This window comes from Gobio gobio, assembly GCF_949357685.1.
Source record: "Gobio gobio genome assembly, chromosome: 18".
Taxonomy (NCBI): domain Eukaryota; kingdom Metazoa; phylum Chordata; class Actinopteri; order Cypriniformes; family Gobionidae; genus Gobio; species Gobio gobio.
The window spans coordinates 11,085,063-11,112,181 of record NC_137111.1 but is presented as its reverse complement, the minus strand read 5'-3'; the positions used below and the strand labels follow the sequence as shown (position 1 = coordinate 11,112,181).

The 27,119-nt window shown below is 41.4% G+C and overlaps 1 long non-coding RNA gene across 1 annotated transcript; it reads left to right on the top strand.

The window, feature by feature from the left end:
- Positions 1-9,082: 9,082 nt before the first annotated feature.
- LOC307141963 lies at positions 9,083-26,485 on the top strand. Its single transcript, XR_013818402.1, has 3 exons — positions 9,083-9,128; positions 23,428-23,736; positions 23,899-26,485. It is a non-coding gene; the product is annotated as an uncharacterized lncRNA (long non-coding RNA).
- Positions 26,486-27,119: the final 634 nt, after the last annotated feature.

Here is a 27,119-nt window from a genome sequence, read left to right as displayed (position 1 = left end):
CGCGCTCTCCAAATGAAGGAGGGGCTGAGCGTGGCAAGGCTTTGTGGCGTTGCACACGGTCTGCCTCACCTCCTTCCTCAGCGGGGAACAAGAGCGGCGAGGCATAGCGTCGCGCACTGTCGTCCACACACCGCTGAGAAGAGGGGAATGAGAGTGGCGAGGCTTGTAGCATCACACGCTGCCATTCTCGCCCTCTTGTGGGGAGGGGAATGAGGGCGGCGAGGCTTGTAGCGTCACACGCTGCCATTCCTGAACTCCCGAGACCCAGAGATATTGGAACTGTTCTTCTTTAATATATATATATATATATATATATATATATATATATATATATATATATATATATATATATATATATATATATATATATATATTTTTTTTTTTTTTTTTTTTTTTTTTTTTGGGTACCACTGGCTGTTTTTAACCTCAGTGGCGGAACAGAATTACTAATGGTTTTCACCCGGCCCTCCTCCGGGGGAAGAACAGTTCCGAACCAAATCCGGGTCAATGGTGTTTCTGGACATCGTCTAGCCAAGGGCCAGCGCTGTGCGCAGCTCAACCTCGGCTGAGAACTACCCTCGTGCCCTAAGCAGGGCGGAGGTGGCCTGCCAGTGGCACTGCCACCCCACCGATGAGGATAGTGAGAGAGAGGAAAACTTTATACAGATTATGGCCCTATTGGTGTTCCATATTTTGGCACCAATAGTTCCACAATGCAAAAGCCTTCCAACGCACATCCGGGAAAGGCAAGGGGCAGGCAAGGCGATTTATGCGTTGCACTATGCCTCAGCCACCCGGGAAAGCATGGCTGTCGAGTATGAATCGGATTCAGCACGAGCGCCCACTATTATAGTGGGAAACTCAGCATCATCTTCATTTTCAACACATAACAGCCCTCTCTCCGATGCAGCGATTGACATCTGTCCTCTGCTAGAGCCCCAAACGAAACGCTAGGTCCCTTTTTTAAGGACCAGCAATCCCATCTGTAAGCTACCAGCAGACATGTGAGACAGTGGGCGTGGCCGTGAGACGGCACACGGCGCGCTGAACACTCAAGCCCTTATGAAAAACGAACCATTAGAGGGCATACACCACCCGCAAACACAGTCTCAACATGCGTAGGCGCCGAGTGACGCGCGCTGAGCTGCCGTGGCAACCCGCGCTGTCACCCGGCACCCAGACGGCACACGGCGCGCTGAACACTCAAACCCTCACGCGGAAGGCGAGATGACCAGTGCGTCGACGTGATCCCGTTCCCCTGAGAGAACACAGATCACCCACGACACAGTCTCAACATGTTTATGCGAGAGGGATCGTGGCCGTCAGGACAGGAAACAACCGCATCCAGAAACGCACGAGTGGAATGACGTCTTGAAAAAGACGCAGTGTCGCACCCCTGTTGCTCTTTTGTGAGGAAACGCTCTTTAAACAGTGCTGAAGGCAACACACAGGTGGTAAGTGCAGTCCTGTGGTGCACTCACTGAAACAAACGCCCTCACCAAACCGACAGTTGCTGTGAGAACAGCAGTTTGTTATGCTGATGCAGCGGTGAACATGCGGTCGCGCTGATTGTGCCTTTTCGCCAACACAGAGCGTCCTTCTCGTTCTCTGGAGCATCTCTCTTGCAGATAGGCTTTCTTTTAGAAAAGCAGGCTTGCTTCATCAACGCCGTTCGGCTCCGAAGTGAATGACGTCAGTGCGATGCTCTCGCTTCCTGTTTATACCCGCGGCGCGGGGCGGAGCGCGAGATGCAAATCTCGCACGCCAATGGCCCATTGGCCTGTTCGATAAATCTCGAAGCTGATAGGGGCTCTCTAAAGTGATCCCAATTCGTCGGTAATACCGACGTATGTCGCAGTGACCGACTGAAAGGGAACTGGAGTTATGCATGTTTTCACAGTCTTTCAGCATGTTTTCGAATTGTTTCCAAACTTAGATTTTAAATTCTGTTGTTTGTTCGTTCTCATCGCGCGTTGCTAGTCTGTTGCAACAAAACTAATAAAACAATAGAGAAAGCATTTAGCTGATTTTAAAACTTTTAGGCTTTTTAAGCTAATTTACAGATCTTCATCGAGTACCAGAAAATAGACATTATTCCAATTTAGATTTCATTGTTGCGTATGCAGACAAGGAGATCTTTAGCAATCCATAACATAAGTTTTATTCCTCATCTGTGCTGTCGCTATTATATCCCTGATATCTGTATGGTGTGTGTCTGTTTTTCCCTCAACATTTCTAAAAAGGCAGAAAGAATTTGACTTACCACAACAGCTGAAGAAAGAGAAGCTCAAACCTCGTGTCGATGTTAAATCCGATACTTTGCTGAAACCCTGTTGCTCGTCTTTGTTGCAACATCACGTCGGCCGATCGCTGGATTCGTTCCAATGGCGGTAACAATAGCGATTTGAAGGTTGCTGCGCGTTCTGTATTTCCAGCTGGGTAGAATGGATTTAATACTAATATATCTTTAATCTGACTCCATTATATCATAATCTCGAATTTAGGATAGAATGCCAATTGGTTGTTAGGTCTTTTATATTTAATAGTTAGTCACACATTTAATCATTCCGTTTAACCCTTCGTTGCCATAATCTACTAATTATAGAGTAAGTCAGAATAGATCGAGGAACTTCCGGCTTAGCTAAGCATGGAGTAGGACGCATCGAGCCTCGCTCCTACAGAGTTTTTTTTCTCCATTATTTTAAGCACGATTTGCTCACTTTTGGTAGCTTATACGTTTTTCTAAACCTGTTTTGAACAAGAATTATTTGATTTTCAGTGATTGCAATGCCACCCAAGGTCAATAAAAGCGCAAACGCCTCTCAGCCGCACCTGCGGCCTGTTGCCAACGCTGCATCCCCGCCTCGTGGTGAAACCTCGCCGTCGCTAGAGACCACGCTGGCAGATGCCAATGTTACTGCTCTCAGGACTGAACTTCTCTGCGCCCTTCGTGAAGAAATTCCAGCAATATTTAAAGCCGAACTTCACGCAGCGTTAGGTGACAACCTCTCCTCGATTAAATCTGAGCTGCTAGCACTGAAAACTAACCTTTCCTCCAATATTTCCGCTATGCAGCAAAACTATACCGGACTCAAGGACACCGTGTCAGAGATGGAGCAGTCCCTCTCCACTTGCACCGATGACATAGCCACTCTTCGTACTAAGGTGGAGTACATGTCTGGAGAACTGGTTAAATTGGAGAGCAAATGTGATGATTTGGAATCTAGGTCACGCCGTAACAATGTCCGTATTGTCGGGGTGCCGGAGGATACTCCAAATAATTTATCTACAGAGTATGTGTCAAAACTCTTGATGGATGCATTCACACTTGAGAAAGAACCGCTTGTGGATCGTGCTCACCGGACCCTGGCTCCCAAACCTAAGCCGGGCGAACGTCCGCGCGCGATAGTGGCAAGGCTCCACTATTATACAGACTGTGCGAATATCCTCAAGAAAGCCAGGGAGCTACAGCGGATTAAACTACACAACATGACCATATCCGTCTTCCCTGACTACACCGCTAAAACAGCACGAGCTCGCGCAGCTTTCAACGAGGTTAGACGCCAGCTACGGGACATCGAAGGAGTCCGGTTCGGCATCCTCCATCCAGCCAAGTTACGCATCACATATGAGGGAGTGCAGCGCGACTTCACTTCACCAGCTGACGCTAAGGCGTTTATTAGCAAAATTACAAAATAGACTGATTATAGATTGAGGGTTGCATATTGTTTATTTACAAACTTGGTTGGTCCAACACGACTAATATGTTGGTGAGTGTAATTATAACTTTCTGTTTTGTTTAACTCAGTTTGTACCGCACTACCAGTGAGTGTAGGGGGTTATTTCATTTTTTATACGTGCCTTAAAATGACACGCGTCTTGCAATTTTCTTTCTATTGTTAAATAGCTCTGTAGGAGCTTTCTTTATAGGTTATGGTTTGCTATACAGTCGTAAGCGTTTTCTTTTTTCTTGCTCCGCTTAGGAGCTTGCACTGCTGTCTCTGTCGTTTGGGGATGGGGAAATTTGCGGTGCGGGTGGGGGGAAGGTGGGAAGAGGACGTGGTCCAATGTTCTGTTAAGTTCATTTCACTTTTCATGTTTGTTCACATCTATGTCTGTTTCATTTTGTTTGTGTGTCAGCGCTTTTTTCCCTTTTCTTTTTATGGGGGTGGGAGGAACGACCTGTTTAAATGTGTAGCCTACTTCCAAACTAAAGTCTGTTAGCTATGGCCAGCACTTAAGGTCAAAAATGTGGTGATTCGAGTGGTATTTGATTTTTGAGTTGGAATGTGAAAGGCTTAAATAGCCCCACTAAGCGGTCCAAAATATTTTCACACTTAAAGCGCCTGAAGAGTGATGTAATACTTTTACAGGATACCCATTTGCGCGACAGGGACCATGTTAGACTCAGATGTCCATGGGTGGGAAACGTGTTCCATTCGACGTTTAATGCTAGAGCCAGAGGGGTAGCTATTCTGATCAATAAAAGAGTTCAGTTTATTCCTTCAAAGATAGTGGCTGACAAGAATGGGAGATACCTAATAGTTGCTGGCACTCTTTGTAATAACCCTGTATTGTTGGTCAATGTATATGCTCCGAATTTTGATAATCCGGGTTTTATAGACAAGTTGTGGAGTACCCTCCCTTTCCTTGACACCCATCTTTTAATACTGGCTGGTGATCTGAATTGTGTTATTGACCCCGCCTTAGATCGTTCAAATCCTCGAACCCTGACCCAGTCTTCTATGTCCAAATCCATTTCGGATTTTATGAGTAAAAACGGGTTTGTAGACCCTTGGAGATTTTAAAACCCTAGTGCCAGGACATATTCCTTCTTCTCTCAGGTGCACCAGTCTTTTTCACGTATTGATTATTTTTTTATTGACAATTCCCTAATCCCTAAAGTCACTGCGTCTGATTATCACGCAATTGTTATTTCTGACCATGCACCACTTAGTGTTAATATCAAATTTGTGAACCAGCCGCTTTTTTCCTCACCCTGGAGGTTAAATTCTTTGTTGTTGTCAGACGAGGCATTTAACGTTTTCACTTTGTCCGCAATAGATGAATATATAGTCTTTAATAGGAGTGATGCTGTCTCAGCTTCATTGTTGTGGGAATCTCTTAAAGCGTATATGCGTGGACAAATTACTTTGTATTCTGTCCATTCCAATAAAGACCGCAAAACTAAGCTTCAGGATCTAACTACAAACATTTATGATTTAGACAAGCAAATGGCTGCCAATCCATCCCCCAGCATTCAAAAGAAACGACTTGAGCTACAGACTGAATTTGACTTGCTTTCAACAACTGAAGCTGAGCGTCTTCTGTTGCGTTCTCACGCAATTTATTATGAGCATGGTGATAAACCTAGTAGGCTCTTGGCCCACCAATTAAAGCGCCAGGCTGCTTCCCGTTTGATACCTCAAATTAAAGACAAGGCTGGCAAAATGGTTTCTGAACCTAAGGAAATAAATAATGTATTTAAAACATATTATTCATCTCTGTATAAGTCTGAATCTGTAGCTGATACATCTGATTTGGCTTTTCTCAAAGATTTGGCAGTGCCTGCCGTTGACCCCACCATGGCTGAACAATTAGATGCGCCCCTAAAATTAGAAGAGGTTATACATGCTATTAAAGCTATGCATAATGGTAAGGCACCAGGCCCAGACGGGTTCCCTGCTGAATTTTTTAAGAAATTTATAGACCGTTTAGCTCCACTTCTTCTTTTAATATACAATGAATCTTTAGAACGTGGCTCTTTGCCTCCCACTTTTTCTCAGGCAGTCATCACGCTTCTTTTAAAGAAGGATAAGGATCCTACATCTTGTGCCTCGTATAGACCTATATCCCTTCTCAATGTGGATGTAAAAATCTTGGCCAAGGTATTAGCGAGACGCCTTGAAAAAATACTTCCTCCTATTATTTCAGAGGAACAGAATGGCTTTATTAAAGGACGGCAGTTATTTTTTAATGTTCGCACACTTTTGAATGTCATTCTGTCTAATCACTCTTTAACTAGTCCTGAAGTAGTCATTTCGCTTGATGCAGAGAAAGCTTTCGATCGGGTGGAATGGGTCTATCTTTTTGCCGTCCTAAATAAGTTTGGTTTTGGGGACCGATTTATCTCATGGATTCGATGGCCATTGAACCCTTGTCGTTAGCTTTGCAATCACTCACTTCATTTCACGGAGTATCCCGCTATAATATTGGTCTGAAATTGTCACTGTATGCAGATGATCTCCTTCTATATGTTTCTGATCCTTTGGCAAGTGTTCCACCAATTTTATCTTTGCTGAAGAGATTTGGCTCTTTTTCAGGTTATAAAGTGAACTTACTTAAAAGTGAATGCTATCCTATAAATTCTCTAGCTCTTACACTGAAACAGTCTGACATTCCTTTCAAGTTCAGTCCTTCAGGTTTCAAATATTTAGGAGTCAACGTGACCCGGACTCTGCCTTCCTTATATTCGGCTAATTTCTCCCCATTGCTTAGCCAGATCAAGTTGGATTTTCAAAGGTGGAGTTCCCTCCCTTTGTCTCTAATTGGTCGTATCAACTCCATTAAGATGAAAATTTTGCCGCGGTTGCTTTTTCTGTTTCAGTGTATCCCTATATTTTTGCCCAAATTTTTTTTCAAAACACTGGACCAACTTATTACCTCTTTTTTGTGGGGAGGTAAAAATCCCAGGGTGAGGAAATCACTTTTGCAGAGATTTACGTTTAGTGGCGGTCTGGCTTTACCTAATTTTTTGTTGTATTATTGGTCGGTTCATATTCACAAATTGACTTACTGGCTTCAATCACAAGAACTGCTATGGTGTAGGCTTGAGGACCAGTCCTGTATCTCCTCTTCTTTAAATGCTTTACTGACATCTCCCCTCCCAATTAAACCATCTTTTTTCACAAAGAATCCTGTGGTTCAGTCCAGTATTAAAATCTGGTCCCAATTCAGGAATAATTACACGTTTGTTTCAGCCTCAACCACAATGCCTATAACAAAAAATCACTTATTTCCCCCTGGCCTGACTGACGCTGCATATACAGTGGGAAAACTCTGGCATTAAAAGTTTTAAAGACTTGTATAAAGACCGCCTTTTCTCAAGTTTTTCCACTTTGTCCTCTGAAATTAATCTCCCGGCTGCTCATTTATTTCGCTACTTTCAGATTCGGCACTGTGCTTCGTCTCTCTTCCCTTCCTTCACTTCCTAATACTCAACTTTGGGAAGAGCTGTTGTCTCTTAAGCCCAACAAGAAATCTATTATATCAATAATAAATAAACAGTTAATGGATTTGGACACCTATTCAACAGCTAAAATTCAGAAGTCTTGGGAACAGGAGCTAGGAATAACTTTTTCAGATCAGCAATGGGAAAAGGCATTATCATGTATTCGTTCTAGCACATCCTGTGTAAGGTTGCAGCTAATTCAGTTTAAGGTATTATACAGAGTACATTATTCAAGGTCTCGATTATCTGAAATTTATCCACAGATAACTGATCAGTGTGAGCGGTGTCACGGTACCCCATGTAATCTTGGTCACATGTTTTTCTCCTGCCCTAAACTTCACAATTTCTGGAGCCAGTATTCCATGATTCTCTCCAAAGCTCTTAGAATTCAGGTTCATATGGATCCCTTTTTGGCTGTATTTGGACTCTCGGTCAACTCTGTGTTAACTGACCCTGCTCAGGCTGATATATTGACATTTACTTCACTTGTGGCTAGACGGTGCATTTTACTTCTCTGGAAAGCCTCTAAAGCACCTTCAGTTTCTGTGTGGCTCCAGAATGTGATGTCGTTGCTTAAATTGGAAAAGATAAAGTTTTCATCTAGGGGAAATTCTGAAAAGTTTCACCACAAATGGGATTCTTTCATGGATTCTTTTAAATCGCTACAAACTCTACCATGTGATTGATTCTGCCCTCCCTTGTTTTTTTTATTTTTTTTTATTTTATTTATTTATTTATTTTTAATTCATTTACCCATTTTTATAGCGTGTGTTTTGTTTTCTGTCTCCTGTGTTACTGTGTTTTAAAATAACAAAAATTTAAGGGGAATACCTCTAAACTGTTTGTACATGATTGTTTGCGATATTTCCTCAATAAAAAGATTGAAAAAAAAAAAAAAGAAAAAAGAATAGATCGAAAATGTAACAATTTATGAACAGTCAGATAAATGTTTAATGCCAATTACATAATAGACAGAATTCTTTTTTAAATGGAAACACAATATCCGGTTATGGTTACACTTAAAATTGTTTCAAATGGATATGTGTGATGATAAACTTAAACCCTTAATTGTACTCAGCATGTATAGAATGTTACCAGAGAGAGAGAGAGAGAGAGAGAGAGAGAGAGAGAGAGAGAGAGAGAGAGAGAGAGAGAGAGAGAGAGAGAGTCACAACAATAGAGTCAATTTCAAATAGCTTGGGTAAGACGGGGGTTGTCAACAGTAAAGCAAATGTCTTTGTCAATTTCAAATATCTTTTATTATTTTCAACCTTACATCAAATAATTCAAAATATATTTTTTTTCTGAATTAAGTTGCAGGAAATTACTAGTCATCCAATTTTTTATATCAGCTATGCATTCCGTTAATCTTGAGAATTGGTAAGTTTCGTCAGGGCGTGAAGAAATATAGAGCTGAGTTTCGTCAGCATAACAATGAAAACTAACGCCATGCTGCCTAATGATATCTCCCAGTGGTAGCTTGTACAGGGTGAAAAGCAACGGTGCTAGCACTGAGCCTTGCGGTACTCCATACTGATCGGTGAGACATCTCTTCATTTACTGCTACACACTGATAACGGTCGCATAGGTTGGATTTAAACCATGCCAATGCAATTCCGCTAATGCCAACATCATTTTCAAGTCTATTCAAAAGAATGTTGTGATCGATAGTATCGAATGCAGCGCTAAGATCGAGTAACACTGTCATGGCACATTCATTTATTATATCTTGGCACCATCTTGTGGCGGTTTGGTGTAACCGCAAAAGGACATTGAGCTGTTTTCTTAGTGGTTGGTTTAGGTCATGTGGCTCTTAGGTTAGAGGTTAACTAGGAAATAATTAAATAATAATTCTCTCTGTTTATTTTACGTTTTGTGCCTTGGAAAGGCTTTGCCTGTAAGTTATTACCCTTTTTCAGTATTATACAATGTATATGCATATATATATATATATTTGTAATTCTTAAGTTTGAGTTTAAAAACGAACTATTCTACAGTGATGCTAATTTGTTAACAGCAATAACAGTATGCAGAGCTGTATGTAGCCTTTGATATACGTGTTAAGAGAATATTGTAAACAATGGAAATTCTTTTGTGTTTATTTTAAGAACATTTTGTAATAAGACATCTGTGGTCTTTTCATGTTTCAGTTTTACAAAAAAGAGAAAGAAGAGTGTAACCCTTTTCTCAACTAAATTAATTTAAAATTTCCCTAATCAAGAAAACCCTGGATTCCCGGCAGTTGAATGTTGAATTGGCCGGAGGTTTTTTTCTCTTCTTAAATTAATAAGCGCACGGTGCCTCCACCAGGGAATAATAAAGCAAAAATGAATTTACGTATAATTTACTTCCCCAGAATTTTAAATTCCTGTTAGTTTTTCCCCCAATCAATTGAAATAATAAATCAATACAGAAATTCCAAATAAGGGAAAAGGAATAACAATGATTTATTTAGACACTAATATGAAACACTCTTTGCTGGAAGAAAAATAAAGTTTAAAATAAAATTGACAACTTGTGTTTCAAAGCATAAAATAAGAAATGTAAACAATCAGTTTTGTTCAGTAGTATAAAAGTTTTTCACTCCTTACACCCTTTAGGTACTCAATAGCCTCAATCTCTCTCTGAGTATTCTAAATGATCACCCTAAAAAAAACAATATACACTCCCTTCTTATTTTAAGTAAGAAAAATAAATAAATAAAATAAAATACACCGAATAACTATTGAAAACTCACAATTTCTCCTTTGAATCGATTTACACACTTCACAGAATTAACACAAAATTAACTCAGTAACAACACAATAGATTAGTTTCGTCACAGTCTCTTATGAAAATAAACAATCTTTTGGCTAGCCGTTGGGGCCCAATCGTTGGTGCACTTTCAAGGGAAACGAATTCAAGTGAAACTCAATACATCCAGAGAATTCTTGTCGTAACGAATTCACTTACATTCCATCCAGGGAAATGGCGAAGCAGTGAAAAGTGATCACTTACAGCACGAGCCGCGAACAGAACACTCACGCAGTCACGCAGTCACGCAGCCTCGGAGCGGGGTGAAAGTCCAATCCAACCGCAACGACAAAGCAGCTCGCGATGAATCTCATTCCCCAGACACTATTACGAGTCGTCTGGAGGTGCTTCTTGTGACACAATGATTCAGTTACCGTCCTTGATGCAAATTTCTCCGTCGCAATATCTCACAGTTAAGTTAATGCACCAAGCAGATGACGCAACCCAACGGCAGAATGGGTTGAAATCATACTATAGTAAAAAAATAAAAATAACACTTGAAACAAACACAATCGAGAAGATGAAAGTCCTATCTGTCACTTTGGGCCTGTACTATAAGTAATGAAGTCTCCAATAATGACGCTCACTTTCAGTAACACGAGGACATGTGCTGCAGTCTCTTCACCATGTTGTCTCTATATCGTAACTTAACGCAAATTGCGTTTGTAAACTTTTAACAATCTCAATGCTGATTGGTCAACATTAAAACACTTCAGTTCAACAGAACACCTCATTTGAGTAAAGGAAAACAGTACAAATGATAAAGAAACAAAGAATGTTGGTACATTTTGTTACATTACATTATCAAATAAACAAAAAAACAAAATATCAAAAGTATTTATTTTAATACTCTGCAATTTCAAAATAAGGTGTATTTTAAGGCATATTTTAAGGGGTCCCTACACACTCCCCCCACCAAAAGTCCAGTATGCCCCCATGCTGGTCATAGAAAACAGCCACACCATCTAAGGAGCGACCAAGTTTTTTTTTTAGATAGGGCTAAGACTAATTGGTACAAGTTTGGGAATATTGTTACACACCTTGCATAATGCATTCGCATTGCACCACCAAGCATGTGAACTTTTGTAGCCACTAGAAAAATACAAAGCTGTTACATTAACACTACATCGCTTGGATGCAACAGTCTCAGTATGTGGCTCTCCTAATGTATCATATGTAAATCGGGTATTAAGCTTTCTCTCCCTACAGGATCTTCGTACTACAGGAGGTACCACATCTGACTGCACTTCAGTACCTTCACCACTAGTAGCTGGAGTCTGCATAGCATTGTCATGACCTACAGCCATTACATCGTCAGTCACATCAACATTAGGCTCAAGCTGAACAGCAGAAGTTTCACTTTCACATGGAGCTATAAGTGCTTCGGAACTACTATGAGAATCACAAGACCCTGAGCATTCTACATCTCGTACAGGGGTTTCAATCTGGATCTCTGCCATTGGAGGAATATCTGTCACATCCTCAACATAAAACCCAAACTCAGACTCTGAATCAGAAGAATGGGATTCTCTTGGAACGGAATCAACTACAAGAGGAGAGTTTGCTAACTCAGCAGTTTTCCGCTTCTCCTTTGTTCTCCTACGCCTCAAAGCCCTAGGTGATGGAGTAGGCATGATGTCTGTCTGTGTACGTAGCCTGACTGCCTGTCCCAAAGGCAGGATATGATTTCGATGCAGGACTTTGACTGGCCCTTTACCATCAACGGGCTTCAAACGATAAACAGGAATGCCAGAGAATTGACCCTCCACTTCATAAGGATTAGCACTCCACCTGTCTGCAAGCTTTTGTTTTCCCTTTAGGCCAAGGTTTCGAATTAGAACTCTGTCTCCAGCATTCAGACTATGGTAACGGACTTTCTGATCATACCGCTCTTTGTTACTCTGATTCATCTTTTGAGCAGTAGCTTGAGCTAACTGATGAGCTGCCTGTAATTCCTGCTTCATTTTGGCCACATACTTCAAATATGACACAGGCGAGGTATTGTCAGGGGAAACTCCAAAGCATACATCAACGGGTAATCGGGCCTCCCTGCCGAACATAAGAAAATATGGTGAGAAACCAGTGGCCTCGTTGACAGTACAATTGTATGCATGGACAAGATGAGCTATATGCTGACTCCACTGGCATTTCTGAATAGGCTCAAGGGTACCCAGCATGTCCAACAAGGTCCGGTTGAACCTCTCCGGCTGAGGATCACCTTGCGGGTGATAAGGTGAGGTTCTTGACTTCTTCACATTCAGCATTGTCAACATGTCAGACACCAACCGGCTCTCAAAATCCCTGCCCTGGTCTGAGTGTATTCGAGTTGGAAGGCCATAATGGATGAAATACTTTTCCCAAAGAGTCTTTGCCACAGTAGATGCTTTTTGGTCCCTAGTGGGAAAAGCTTGCGCATAACGGGTGCAATGGTCCGTGACCACCAAAACATTACACACATTGCGAGAATCTGCTTCGATGGTAAGAAAATCAATGCATACAAGATCCATAGGCCCTGAACTCTGCATGTGGGACAAAGGAGCAGCTCTCTGAGGCAACGTTTTCCTCTTTATGCAGCGGTCACATGTTTTACAGTAGGCCTCAACGTCATGCTTCATGTGTGGCCAATAAAATCGGTCACGGACCAGACTGTAAGACTTATCAAAGCCTAGATGTCCTATCTCATCATGCAAAGATTTCAACACCATGCTGTGGTACTGCTTGGGAAGAACAAGTTGTCGCTTTACTCTTTGGTCACTCAGCCTAATGGTTCTGTACAACAAGCCGTTATCTATTGACAACTTCTCCCATTCTCGTTTCAGCAACTTCATCTCAGGTTGATTGTGATGGACACTACTTGCAGGTTTCTTATGACAGACAGCTTCCCACACCTCTCCCAGGCATGCATCATTTCTTTGGGCAGCTTGGAGCTCATTTGGACTAAGCTCAGGTAAGTGATCAGCAACTAATGCAGTAGCTTGACCATAAGCCTTAGGAACAGCAGACATATGGGCCCCTATCTGTTGCACAACACATCGATAAGATACACCACCTGCTCTTCTCTCCACAGACATTTCCTGACAAAGAGCTCGGACACCCGCCGCTGGAATTTCCTGCCACTCATCATCAACACTTGGGTGAGTATGTGGACGTCTGGACAAGGCATCAGCGTCGCCGTTCTTTCTGCCTGGCCTGTATTTCAGACTGAAGTTGTAGGTGGTGAGGGCTGACAACCAACGATGACCAGTCGCATCAAGTTTTGCTGACTTCAGGATATAGGTTAGAGGGTTGTTGTCAGTTCTAACCTCAAACTGGACACCGTAAAGATAGTCATGCAGTCGGTCCACAATTGCCCACTTCAGAGCTAGAAATTCCAGTTTGTGCGCAGGATAATTTCGCTCTGAAGGAGAAAGACTTCGACTGATGAAAGCAACCGGGCGGAGACCTTTATCATGCTCCTGATACAACACCCCTCCAAGTCCATCCAGACTTGCGTCCACATGCAAGACGTAAGGCTTTTGTACATCAGCAAAGGCTAGCACTGGAGCTTGGGTCAGACAATTTTTGAGTGTTTGAAAGGCAGTGTCACACTGAGCAGTCCATCGGGAGCCAAAAGGTTCAGAGATTTTGTAGCACAGCTGGGCATTACAAACAGGTGAGCTGATAGGTTTCTTTTTAGAGGATGGGTACCCCTGCAGCAGTTCATTTAGAGGCCGGCACAACTTTGAGAAATCCTTCACAAAACGGCGGTAATATCCACAGAATCCCAAAAACGCTCGAAGTGCTGTCACTGTTTGTGGTTTGGGCCAGGATACCACAGCCTCAATCTTTGAAGGGTCAGTAGATATTCCATCCTGTGAAACAATATGTCCCACATAATTCACAGATGTCCTGCCGAATTGACATTTATCAAGGGAGATCTTCAGCCCTTCATCCCTCAACCTATCCAGAACCTTCAACAGCCGCTGTTGGTGCTCTTCAAGAGTCCGCCCAAAAACAATTAGGTCATCTAAGTACACAAGCACCTCCAAGAAGTTCATGTCTCCTACAGTTCTCTCCATGACCCTCTGGAAAGTAGCAGGTGCTCCACAGATACCCTGGGGCATACGCTCAAATTCATAAAAACCCAAAGGGCAGATGAATGCGGTCTTTTCCTTGTCGGTGTCACTCATTGGTATTTGATAATATCCACTCCTCAGATCTAAAACAGTAAACCACTTACTCCCAGAAAGACTGTGAAGAGCATCTTCAATTCGTGGTACGGTATATTGATCTGGTATGGTCCGTTGGTTGAGCGTCCGATAGTCCACACACATTCTCACCTTTCCTGACTTTTTACGTACCACTACAATGGGCGAAGCGTAGGGGCTTCGGGACTCTGAAATGATGCCAGCATTCTTAAGTTCTTGTAGATGCTGCCTCACATCCTCCCAATCAGCTGGGGCGAGACGTCGAGATCTTTCTCTGAAAGGGCGCGAATCATTCAGTCTAATCTCATGCATAGTACTTTTTGCACAGCCCACGTCCCACTCATGAAGGGAAAAGACTTCTTTTCTCTTCATCATCTCCTCACACAAACTCTGTTTTGCTTCTTCCGGCATCGGAGAATCTCCAAAATCAAAGCATGTAGGTGACAAGTTACTTTGTTCTGACTGGCGGTTGGAGGAAAGTTGTGGCACCATGGTCACTGGAAATACATGAGCAAGAGGAGTTCCTCGCTTTACCCATACTTCTCTTGTAGACGTGTTCCTGACAGTCACCATGACCCGTCGGCTGGACACAATGGATGCAGAATGAACTTCAGGTCTCACTTGCAAGTCAACAGTAAAGGTATCATCAACTTCCGCTTCATCTACTAACAACAAAGATTCTGTCATCCGACTGGGTAATTTAGGTAGACCTGGGAGTTGCATAACCTGACCTGGCTTCAAGACAACAGGGGAATGCTTCACAAACCAAACTGTTCCGTGTTTGTTTGGATCACTCTGACACACATCTGTCTGCTGAATAGACTCAAATGCCTCTCGTATCACAGGATGCATAGTCAACACGTTCAGGAACTTCTCTCCAGCCTGTTTGCGACAAGACTCAAGCAGCTTCCTCACTAAGCTAGTGTTGGTCCCAACCAAAATGGCTATCCCCTCTCTTTTCAAAGGGTCTGGACACACGATTGCGAGAGTGTCAACCACCTGATGCACCCCAGCCACATTTTCAGTAAATTCAAGTCTGAGGGGTAAGTATCCATCATACGGATATTTATGCGAGCTAAGACCCCAGATCTCAAGATTTTCCACAGGTTGAAGAGGCAAGTGCTTCAGGTACGTGTCATAGAAACTCCGATACAATAGTGTGACCTGAGAGCCACTATCAAGGAGAGCTTTTGTGTAAATCCCTTCAATTTGAACAGGCACCTCAGAGACAGGCCCTACTAAACCTACAGGCAATTGTGGCTGGCCAACATCAAGCAGAAATGAAACATGAGTGGAACGTAGGTTATCTGGAGCTCCGTGCCGTTCCGTCACTGAGCTCCGCTGAAGTTTCCCTGTAAGCGGTGCATTTTAATCAGCTTCTGATTTACCTTCCTGAGATCCTCAGGTCCTTTGCACTCCCACTTCTTATGACCATCTTCACCACAGTTATAACAGAAGATGGCAGGCAGAGTTAACTTGGAAGTTTTGGGCTTGTTGGCACTGTCTCGGTTCATAGCTTCCTTTGTCTGACTGGGCATTTTCTGTGGGGCACGGTCAGAGGCAGGGGTCACAGTGGCCACGCTCAACAGTTGACTCACCTGAGTAGACAATTCTTTAACCTCCTTCTTCAGACTTTGTAATTCAGGCAGCACCGGCACATGGGGAGAGGCAATATTAGCAACAGAAGCTTTAACATTCTCTCGTGCAGCTACCCAGTGTTCTTCCTCTCGAACTTCCTTCATCAACTGTGAGAAAGAAGGGGGATCATGCAGAGTGTGAGTCATTCTGATTCGCAAAGCAACCATATCACTGGTCAGAGCCCCCTTAATCAGCTGCTCCATTCTGGCTCTATTTATACCGGCTGCCTCAATCCCACCCTTCAACAAGGCTCTGTGGAGAAGTTTATCTAGGCGGTACAAGAAAGCTGAAAGTTTCTCTCCACTTTCCTGGTAGGTATGGCGAAATCTAGCCATAAGGTCAGGCCCACTCTCAGTAGTTCCATATACAGTCTCAAGGGCAGCTAAGTACTCATTTGCAGTTGCTGATGGGCTACTCACTTTTAGAAACCTGACAATATCAGCCGCAGGACCTCGCAAACTCTCAACGATGCGTTGCTTCTTTGCAGATTCGGTGCATTGCCATTCACTTATCATTTGAGCGGCCTGCTCCATCCAGACTTCATACTCCTCCTCACCTGTAGGGACAGGTTTCAACCCTGAGAACAACCTCAGTTTTCTGTAACTAGGCCCATCACTAGACGTCTGATTACACCGATCTACTAATTTGCCTATGGCATCAACTAGGTCCACACTGATGTCAGATTTAGGAGGCTGATTTTCCAAAATCATGGCCTTCACTTCATCCATAGACTTGCCCTCCTGCTGTAACAAGGCTTGCAGCTTGAACTGGAACGTATCACCTTCAGAGGCAGGACCAGGGGCTACTAGACTACCCACTAAGTTCACATTCCAGGGTCCAGCTTCATTTTCTATACCTATTTCAGGAGGTATAACATCAGGATCGAGATCAGCACTGGTCTCCACTAAAATAAACAACCATCTGCCAGTTACATCACCACGACGACCACGTATTCTAGTGCGACCAAAGACTTTTACTGTGTTTAACACTTTTTCAATAGTGTCGTTACTGGCGTCCAAAGGAACATTGGTCAAAACAAGAGCACGTGAGACACTAACACTCTCTTCTCTGCTCCACTCAACAGTCTGCGACAGATCCATAATTTTGAAAATAAATGCAAGTCACTAGTATTATGGCAAAAATGAAAGAAATAGTTTCTCAGATTAGCTGCTATCGCTTCACTAAATTCTAGAAGAAAATATAGACGCTGGTAAAAAGGGGAAAAGAAGAGAAAAAAAAAATGGATCCCAGCGGTGCCTCCAAAAATGTAACCCTTTTCTCAACTAAATTAATTTAAAATTTCCCTAATCAAGAAAACCCTGGATTCCCGGCAGTTGAATGTTGAATTGGCCGGAGGTTTTTTTCTCTTCTTAAATTAATAAGCGCACGGTGCCTCCACCAGGGAATAATAAAGCAAAAATGAATTTACGTATAATTTACTTCCCCAGAATTTTAAATTCCTGTTAGTTTTTCCCCCAATCAATTGAAATAATAAATCAATACAGAAATTCCAAATAAGGGAAAAGGAATAACAATGATTTATTTAGACACTAATATGAAACACTCTTTGCTGGAAGAAAAATAAAGTTTAAAATAAAATTGACAACTTGTGTTTCAAAGCATAAAATAAGAAATGTAAACAATCAGTTTTGTTCAGTAGTATAAAAGTTTTTCACTCCTTACACCCTTTAGGTACTCAATAGCCTCAATCTCTCTCTGAGTATTCTAAATGATCACCCTAAAAAAAACAATATACACTCTCCCTTCTTATTTTAAGTAAGAAAAATAAATAAATAAAATAAAATACACCGAATAACTATTGAAATTTCTCCTTTGAATCGATTTACACACTTCACAGAATTAACACAAAATTAACTCAGTAACAACTCAATAGATTAGTTTCGTCACAGTCTCTTATGAAAATAAACAATCTTTTGGCTAGCCGTTGGGGCCCAATCGTTGGTGCACTTTCAAGGGAAACGAATTCAAGTGAAACTCAATACATCCAGAGAATTCTTGTCGTAACGAATTCACTTACATTCCATCCAGGGAAATGGCGAAGCAGTGAAAAGTGATCACTTACAGCACGAGCCGCGAACAGAACACTCACGCAGTCACGCAGTCACGCAGCCTCGGAGCGGGGTGAAAGTCCAATCCAACCGCAACGACAAAGCAGCTCGCGATGAATCTCATTCCCCAGACACTATTACGAGTCGTCTGGAGGTGCTTCTTGTGACACAATGATTCAGTTACCGTCCTTGATGCAAATTTCTCCGTCGCAATATCTCACAGTTAAGTTAATGCACCAAGCAGATGACGCAACCCAACGGCAGAATGGGTTGAAATTATACTATAGTAAAAAAATAAAAATAACACTTGAAACAAACACAATCGAGAAGATGAAAGTCCTATCTGTCACTTTGGGCCTGTACTATAAGTAATGAAGTCTCCAATAATGACGCTCACTTTCAGTAACACGAGGACATGTGCTGCAGTCTCTTCACCATGTTGTCTCTATATCGTAACTTAACGCAAATTGCGTTCGTAAACTTTTAACAATCTCAATGCTGATTGGTCAACATTAAAACACTTCAGTTCAACAGAACACCTCATTTGAGTAAAGGAAAACAGTACAAATGATAAAGAAACAAAGAATGTTGGTACATTTTGTTACATTACATTATCAAATAAACAAAAAAACAAAATATCAAAAGTATTTATTTTAATACTCTGCAATTTCAAAATAAGGTGTATTTTAAGGCATATTTTAAGGGGTCCCTACAAGAGGAAAGAACATTACAGTAAAAATCTCAACTTTACTTCTGCGTCTGCCCCTTTTTCTGACTCCTGTTAGCTATCTGTCAGTGTTGCGTAGATGGAACACGCATCTTGGGCAGAATAAACACTAATAAAGAGATACAACCACGATTGGATGATAAGAGTAATTAATTTGTAACTCTGATGAGAGCAGTCTCAGCACTATGATACAGTCTAAATCCTGACTGGAAATCCTCAGAGATACCATTTCTTTCTAAAAAGGAGCATAATTGTGAGGACACTGCCTTTTCAAGTATTTTTGACAGAAAGGGTAGATTTGAGATTGGCCTGTAATCACTGTTGGGCACGTTACTTTAAAAAAGTAATTAGTTATAGTTACTAGTTACTTCTTACAAATAGTAACTGAGTTAGTAACTGAGTTACATCATCATAAAAGTAACTAATTACCAGGGAAATTAACTACTGTGTTACTTTTTTTTCTTTCAAATGTTCAAATATGTCAAATAACTTGGATGCCCCCAATTTTAAATATGTTATGAATGAATTGGACACTAAATAGAATAAATTGCTATTATAAAACATTGTACATTAAATGTAAACTATAGTAATGTTGCTGTGGAACAATGTGAGAGACACCTATCAAATTCAATACATTATTGTAAATATTATCAGTAGTATCACTACTATAGTGTAAATATTGTGTAAATAATATCAGTACTTCTTTACTACTCCTCTGGTAGTGGAGCTCACGTTATCACCTGGGTTTTTATCCACTAATGTTGTGGCTGTGATGATGTAAGGCTTCATTAGATTAGAATTACTTGCCACCGACGTGGAGAGACTCTTTCTTCCTGGGCATAAGTTGCACGTTACATAAACATTTTTACCTTTCACCTCAACGAGGGAAAAGTAGCGCTTATACTTCCAGTTTGCGAAAACTACCTTTGAAGTCGTTGGACTGCCATCGCTGACTGTGCATATGCGTGTGCGTCATAGGTGTGTGTGTGTGTGTGTGTGTGTGTGTGTGAACTCAACCTATCAACCTCAACCTTGTCTCACACCCACCAATCATCGTTATGTGTACCACCCAATCCAACCCACCCCCAACACGCATGGCTGGCGCGCGCGCGCGCACACACGCCGCGCGCGTTGCAGGTCCGACTGACAGAGAGCCTGTTCGGATGAAACCGCTTCAGTGAGCTCAATTATAGTAACGCCGCATTTTTTTCCCCAGTAACGCTAACGGCGTTGTAACGGAAGAAACAGTAATTCGTTTGATTACTCCTTACTGAAAAAAGTAATTCCGTTAGTAACGCCGCTTATCTAAAACGCCGTTATTCCCAACACTGCCTGTAATTGACTAATTGTGTAGGATCAAGTTGCGGTTTTTTAATAAGTGGTTTAATAATAGCCAACTTAAACATTTTCTGTACATAGCTTAGTCGGTTTAGGGTCTATCATACATGTTGTTGATTCTGATGATTTAACAAGTTTAGCCAATTCTTCTTCTCCTATAGCAGTGAATGAGTGTAATTTTTCCTCAGTGACACTACAATGCTCTGTCTGATGTGATACTGTAGTAGACGGCTGCATGGTTCTAATTTTTTTCCTAATATTATCAATCTTACACGTAAAGAAGTTCATAAAGTCATTACTGCGGTGTTGTTTACAAACATCAGAAGTTTAAGCTTTATTTTTGGAATAAATCGAATAAATACCTAGGGTTGTATTTGTTTTCTTCTAAGAGAGTCGAGAAATAAGCAGTTCTAGTAGTTTTTATGGCCTTTCTGTATCCGATCATGCTCTCTTTCCACAAAATGTTTTCATCCAGCTGCGCTCCATTTTTCTGGCTGCTGTTTTAAGGGCCTGAGTGTGCTCTTTGTACCACAGCGTTGGACTATTTTCTTATTTAGAGATAAAGGGTAAATCAGAAATGGGCCTTAATTTGGATAACACAGTTTTCTTACACACAGCTTTCACTCAACAAAAATCCTAGATCCTTTCTTAACCTCTTATGCTCTGGGACCATTTTTGGGGATTTCCGCCTGGATTTGGTCGGCTCAAATTGAAAAGCTTCCCATACCCACATAGTGGTCTCTAAATACACAAATTTGGTGTCATTTTAAAGGAAACCCTTTGAAGTTAAACCACATAAACCACTGCTAAAAGTGATGAACATGTAAGTATATGTAAAGAGGCGCTTTTTTATTTTTGTTGTTATGAATTCATTTTTGAAAGTGTGTAACTCAGGCCCTGTGTGCTCTAGCACCCTGCAGACAGTTCCTGCTGTTTCCACTAGATTCCAGAAAAAACAAAGTCTCAGTTCACCCATTTCTTCACTGCCTGAGAGATTTAAAAATATGGTTGGATCAGAACTTTCTCTGTCTTAATGAAAATAAGAGGTTGTTGTGTTCGGTCGTCCTGGGGATTTTAGTGCCTGTGTAGAAGCTCTTGGTATTTTTAAAATCACATATTCGTCCATTTACCAAGACTCTCATTGTGATTTTTTTGACAGTGATTTTAAATTTGACCAACAGATTATTTCTGTTGTAAAAGCCAGTTTTTTCCAAGCGGAGACTGTTGACTAAAGTCAAGCCATACCTGCCGCACAAGGATTTTGAAAGTGTAATTCATGCTTTTATAATGTCTTGACTGGACTACTGTAATTCTTCATATGTTGGATTAGATCAGTCATCTCTTCAACGCTTACAGTTAGCCCAGAATGCAGCAGCTTGGCTCCTTACCCCGGCTGCACCAGGGTCCGTCATTACTAGGTTAAAGTTACGCCACTGAGGCTAATCATGAGCGATCCATGGCACCTGCTACCCATGGCTGTTAAGAACTGTAAGCTACATCAATAAATTACAACAATTTCGTGCTATGGGCACTGCCACTGATACAGGCAGCGGATGAGCCTATTTTACGCTGAGCTTGCTTAAAGTGTGACAAAGGCATGGGCTAAATAAATTCTCTAATGTGGATACAGACATAAACACACATCACTATACAACACATGCCCTTATTAGGAGAAAATTTATGTCGTTTTAACGAGTAAAATATGTTGTTTTTACGACATAAGATCTCATTATTATGAGGAAATATATCGTTAAAACTACATAAGATCTCGTTATTACGACATAATTGAGTGAAAATTATTTTTTTTTGTGGCAGCAATGCGTCACCGTACTTAAGACCCATCTGTATTCCTTAGCTTTCAATTCGAGTTGAGTTTTGACACTGTGACATTTTCTACTGTGTTTGTCTTGTCTTTTGTTTATGTATCCTGACACTGTTAAGCACTTTGGTCAACTGTGTGGTTTTTTAAATGTGTTATATAAATACATTTGAACTGAATTAAACATATTTTGGATGGTTTTTGTTCTTCAGTTTGAAGAAAAACACAATGAACGAAAGAAAAAACCATCTGCTGAACTTTTGATACCAATATAGTAAATGTCATAGTGAGTAAAAATAACAAGGAACCTCCATGGAAAGTTTATAATCCACAGGTTTAAACAGAAAATCCAACCGGAATAATCCAATCATTTGGCACACACTTAATTAAAACATAAGACTCATAAGTCTTAAAACATAAACATAAGATTTCCCCATCACTGGCCTAAGGGATGAAAACCATGATCTATGACTCAACCTATCTTTAACCTAATCTATAACCATAATTCTCTTTGCATTCATATTGTAAACTCTCACCAAAATGTATTTTTATTTAGTTATCCATCCATATTTGTAAATCTATTTATCTTTTCATTCATCATCTTTTGTCTTTGTTTTGCTGCAGAATATTGTTAACATCACATTTCAGAGAAGCTTCAAACATTTTAAAGCTTTAATCTGTGAAAACCCTGTTCTTCAGGTGTGTTTGGTCATGAAGATGAAGAGGAGTCAGTGTTACTGAAGGAGGGAGATTCATCCACTCTAGACTCTGGTCTCACTGAAATAAAGGAAGATGATGAGATTCAGTGGAGGTTTGAAGACACTGTAATAGCTGAAATCAATAAAAGGGCCGACAGATTCATTGTATATGATGTTCTTGATGGGAGATTCAGAGACCGACTGAAGCTGAACAATAAAAGTGGATCTCTGACCATCATAAACACCAGAACTGAACATAATGGACATTATACACTAGAGATCAACAGTGTGAGAAAGAAAAAGATAAATGTCCATATCCTTGGTGAGATTAAACAAAACTGTTTAACCTGTTTTTTAATGACAACATTTGAATCCATTTATACATAGTTTTATGATATTGTTTATTTCAAACTGACATTTAAACTATTTAATGTAGTAAAACATTATGAAGTGATTTCACAGTATTCAACCCTGTGTGTGTTTGTTCTGTGTGTGTTTTTGGTTTTACAGGAAGGAGGTTAGTGTTAGTGAAGGAGGGAGAATCAGACACTCTAGACTCTGATCTCACTGAAATAAAGGATGATGTGATTCAGTGGAGGTTTGGAAACACTGTAATAGCTGAAATCAATAAACAGGCCGACAGATTCACTGTATATGATGATGTTCTTGATGGGAGATTCAGAGACAGACTGAAGCTGGACAATCAAACTGGATCTCTGACCATCACAAACATCAGAACTGAACAGATTGGATCTTTTACACTATGGATCAACCGTGTGAGAAAGAAAAAGATCAATGTCGATATCCGTGGTGAGGTTAATTTTTTTTGTCAAATTTACATTTAAACTATTTAATGTAGTAAAACATTATGAAGATGATTTCACAGAATTAATCTGACAAACCCTGTGTGTGTTTTTGGTTGTACAGAAAGGAGGTCAGTGTCAGTGCCGGAGGGATTTTCATTCACTCTAGACTTGGGTCTCACTGAAATGAACCGTTACGATTGGATTCGGTGGTGGTTTGGAAACACTGTAATAGCTGAAATCAATAAACGGGCCAAGAGTTTCACTGTATGTGATGATGTTCTTGATGGAAGATTCAGAGACAGACTGAAGCTAGACGATCAAACTGGATCTCTGACCATCACAAACATCACAACTGAAGATGCCGGAGTTTATGAAATACAGATGAGGGTTTCATACAGATACTCATTAAAAGCATTCAGTGTTTCTGTCGGTGAGTAGAAATAATTTGTCCTGTCCTGTCCTTCAAATATTCCTGTATTTTCATAATTTTTAAGATGAAATATAAACACTGACTCAACACACGGATTGAACCGAGAAAAAGATTGTTGATTAGATTTGTTCTTATTCATTTTTTTTCTGTCATGTTCTCCAGCTCGTCTGCCTGTTCCTGTCATCAGTAGACTGTCCATCATCATCATCATCATCACCACCATCATCATCATCACCACCACCACCATCATCATCATCTCATCCCAATCCCTTCATCAACTAGACCAGAGATCACTCAACTGCTGCTGATATTAGTTGATGCCTGCGCTGACATTAGTGTTGATTGATTGAGCTGATCTCAGTTTAATGCTTTTATTCCTCAGATTCTGTCCACTGTTGTGGTTCTTCTGAAGCTGTGATCCGATTGGTCCTCTCTGCTCTGGTGGGCGTGGATTCTGTCATTCTTCTGGTTTATGACATCAGATCCAGAAGAGCTGAACGAGATCAAGATCATATATAGTCACACATCAGAAACCTAATGGCGTCATTTCTCATATATTCATTTATTTGTAATGGCTTTATATGCTGGCATTTACTGTTTGTTTATTTTTAGGTGGCTTATTTACACCCTAGAACATAATCTGAGAACAAACAGCAACAGATTTTTGCTCATTAACTCATTAGTTTTGTCAAGTCAGCCCTAAATGGTCCTCTGATAAATTCCCAGAAACAAGATCTCGCTTAAACTTTGATTAATGTATCCATGTATCCGCTTGGCAGTTTTTTGCAATCCTAATTGTTTCTTGTTAAGAATTTGTGACATTGCCAAGGTCAACTAATGTCCCATGGGGTTCGTTTGGTTGCCATCTTGAATTGATGTTAATGCGAGTGGCGAAAAACAGATTTTCATAACTCCTAAACCACACAACATACAAAGACAAATGAACCCACTTGTAAATATAATTCTGACACCAGGAATCAAATGGAAAGGTCAAAAACAGGCAAATAACACATTTTAGGCTCATAATAATGTAATTTTTGCTATTTTGTTTAGCAAATTTAGCCATTTAAATCTGTTATATTCTGTTATAACAATTGCAAGGTTATTAAATTGATCACTATTAAATGGATCAATGATCATCATCGTTGTTTATCATCTATCTCCACCTCATCCTCTTCCCCCTCACCATCATCACTGGGGACACCAGCAGCAAACAGGTCGATGAGAGATGGGGCCAGAATTGGTCCACAAGTCCAGACAGGCTCCAAAATCCCTCCGTCTGTCTTCTCCCACCCCTGACCCTCGTCATAGAGTTTAGGTCTCCGGAAGATCGGCTCAGCTCCCCGCTTGCCTGCTGGATGTGAGGGATGAGTGAGTCTTGGCAGTGGGGCAGGCGAGCAAAATCGACTCTCGACTTAATGCTGAGGGTCTCGTCTTCTCCCACAATCTTCTTGAGCATCTTGCACCTGACCTGCTTGACTGATGTCTCACACGCTTGACTGTACATCACACACGTGAAGACCTCCAGCTGCTCCTGCACTTCCAACTTCACCTTACATTTACATTTTACATTTATGCATTTGGCAGACGCTTTTATCCAAAGCGACTTACATTGCATTCAAGGTACACATTTTACATTTTGTCAATTCTTGCTTTCCCTGGGAATCGAACCCATGACCTTGGCGTTGCTAGCGCCATGCTCTACTGTTTGAGCTATAGGAAAGCTATAGCTCAAACAGATGAGTGGAAGTCACCTTCCACTCATCGCCCAGCTGACTGGAGAAAGATTGTTGGGATAATTGCTAAGTTTGCTCTCTCCAAATATTCTATTCAATACATTTAAATGCAATTGTCTAAAATTCATCCACCAACCTGAAAACCTTTTGAAATTTGGGGTTCTTCTGGAGCTTTTTGAGCGGTGTCACCTTGCCCTTGCCTTTGAAGGTGCTGGTACAGTCCTCACCACTAAACACACAGTAGCCGAGCAGCTGCTGCAGTACGGCTGCCCAAGAGGAGTGGCCAGCTCTGGGACATTGACCAGCTGACGGTGCCGGCCCATGCCAGTGTCGAGGTAGATGACGAGGTTGATGGTGTCAGCGTGATGCAGGATGAAGGAGGAAGAAGATGCTGGTGTCCAGGGTCCTCACTACTGCCGAATTGAATCCCAGCTTGACGGCATGATGCAGGCGGAGCACAACCGGCTGTCTATCTCCTCCTGGTCTGACTGGAGGGCATGGCTCTCAATAAACTCAACCTGAAATGGCAGAAAACACCCCAATGCACGGTAGCTTATTTTCTTGGCAAACAATCTGCTAACACAAGACCTTACTGAAGTTTCCTAGGTATGGATCAATCAACTTCTCCATCCGACGACATTAGCTTATGAGCTGTTCCCTCCACAATGAGAGCAGCCGCCTCGCACTTTTCCAGGTGGGATGCTTCCTCCTTAAAATCCCAAGACCTTGAGCATCAACTGATAGAGCTGCTGCTTGTTCTCCTCATCGCCCAGAAAGAGCTTAAAGTCCTGGGGTTTCCTGGTGGCCGTACCCTGCACTATAAACCTCTCAGATAGGTTTATCTGCGCCTGTGCCTTGATAGAGTCAGTGGAGAAGATGAAGTGCTTCTTGGCCACCATCCATTTCAGGACCTGCAGAGAGATTGCTCTGAATGTATGAGGCTCTATGGAGTCAAAATAATGCCGCAAAGATTTGCAAAAGAATAAAGTATTGCAAAAGAAAATAAGTTTTGCAAAAAAAAATAAAGTATTGAAAGAAGAAAATAAGTTTTGCAAAAGAAAAAAAAAGTATTGAGAGAAAAAAATAAGTTTTGCAAACAAAAATAAAGAATTACAAAAGAAAAAGAAAATTTTGAGAGAAAAAAAATAGTTTTGCGAACAAAAATAAAGATTTGCAAAAAGAAAAAGTGGTTTCATTTGCAACGCAACTTTTATTTTGCGTTTCAGTCAAGCGTTAGTTTGCGGTACTGTTTCTCCGTTGCGCTTCACTTTTCTGTGCGTTTCACTTTGTGGCACTGTTTTGACATGGGGGGTGGAGTCAAGAAACTGGGGTGTGTTCAGCTGACATGGTCACGCCTCCCTCCGTGTGACATCAGCTGTGTCCCAAAGTGAAGGGCGCGCACTTCGAAGGCCGCATTTGAAGTGCGATTGCCTCATAGCGGCACTACGAAGGGTGTCCCAATGTGAAGGCTGCACCCTCTGAAGGCCGCATTTGAAGTGCGATTGCGTCACAGCGGCGCGACGAAGGCTGCCGCAAGTCTAAAGCGACTTCAAAATGCGCCCTCCGTTTCTCAGGCAAAGGAAGGGTACAGCAGATGGAACCTTACCACAACTTCGCAGCCTACCCTATCCCAGAATTCATAGCACA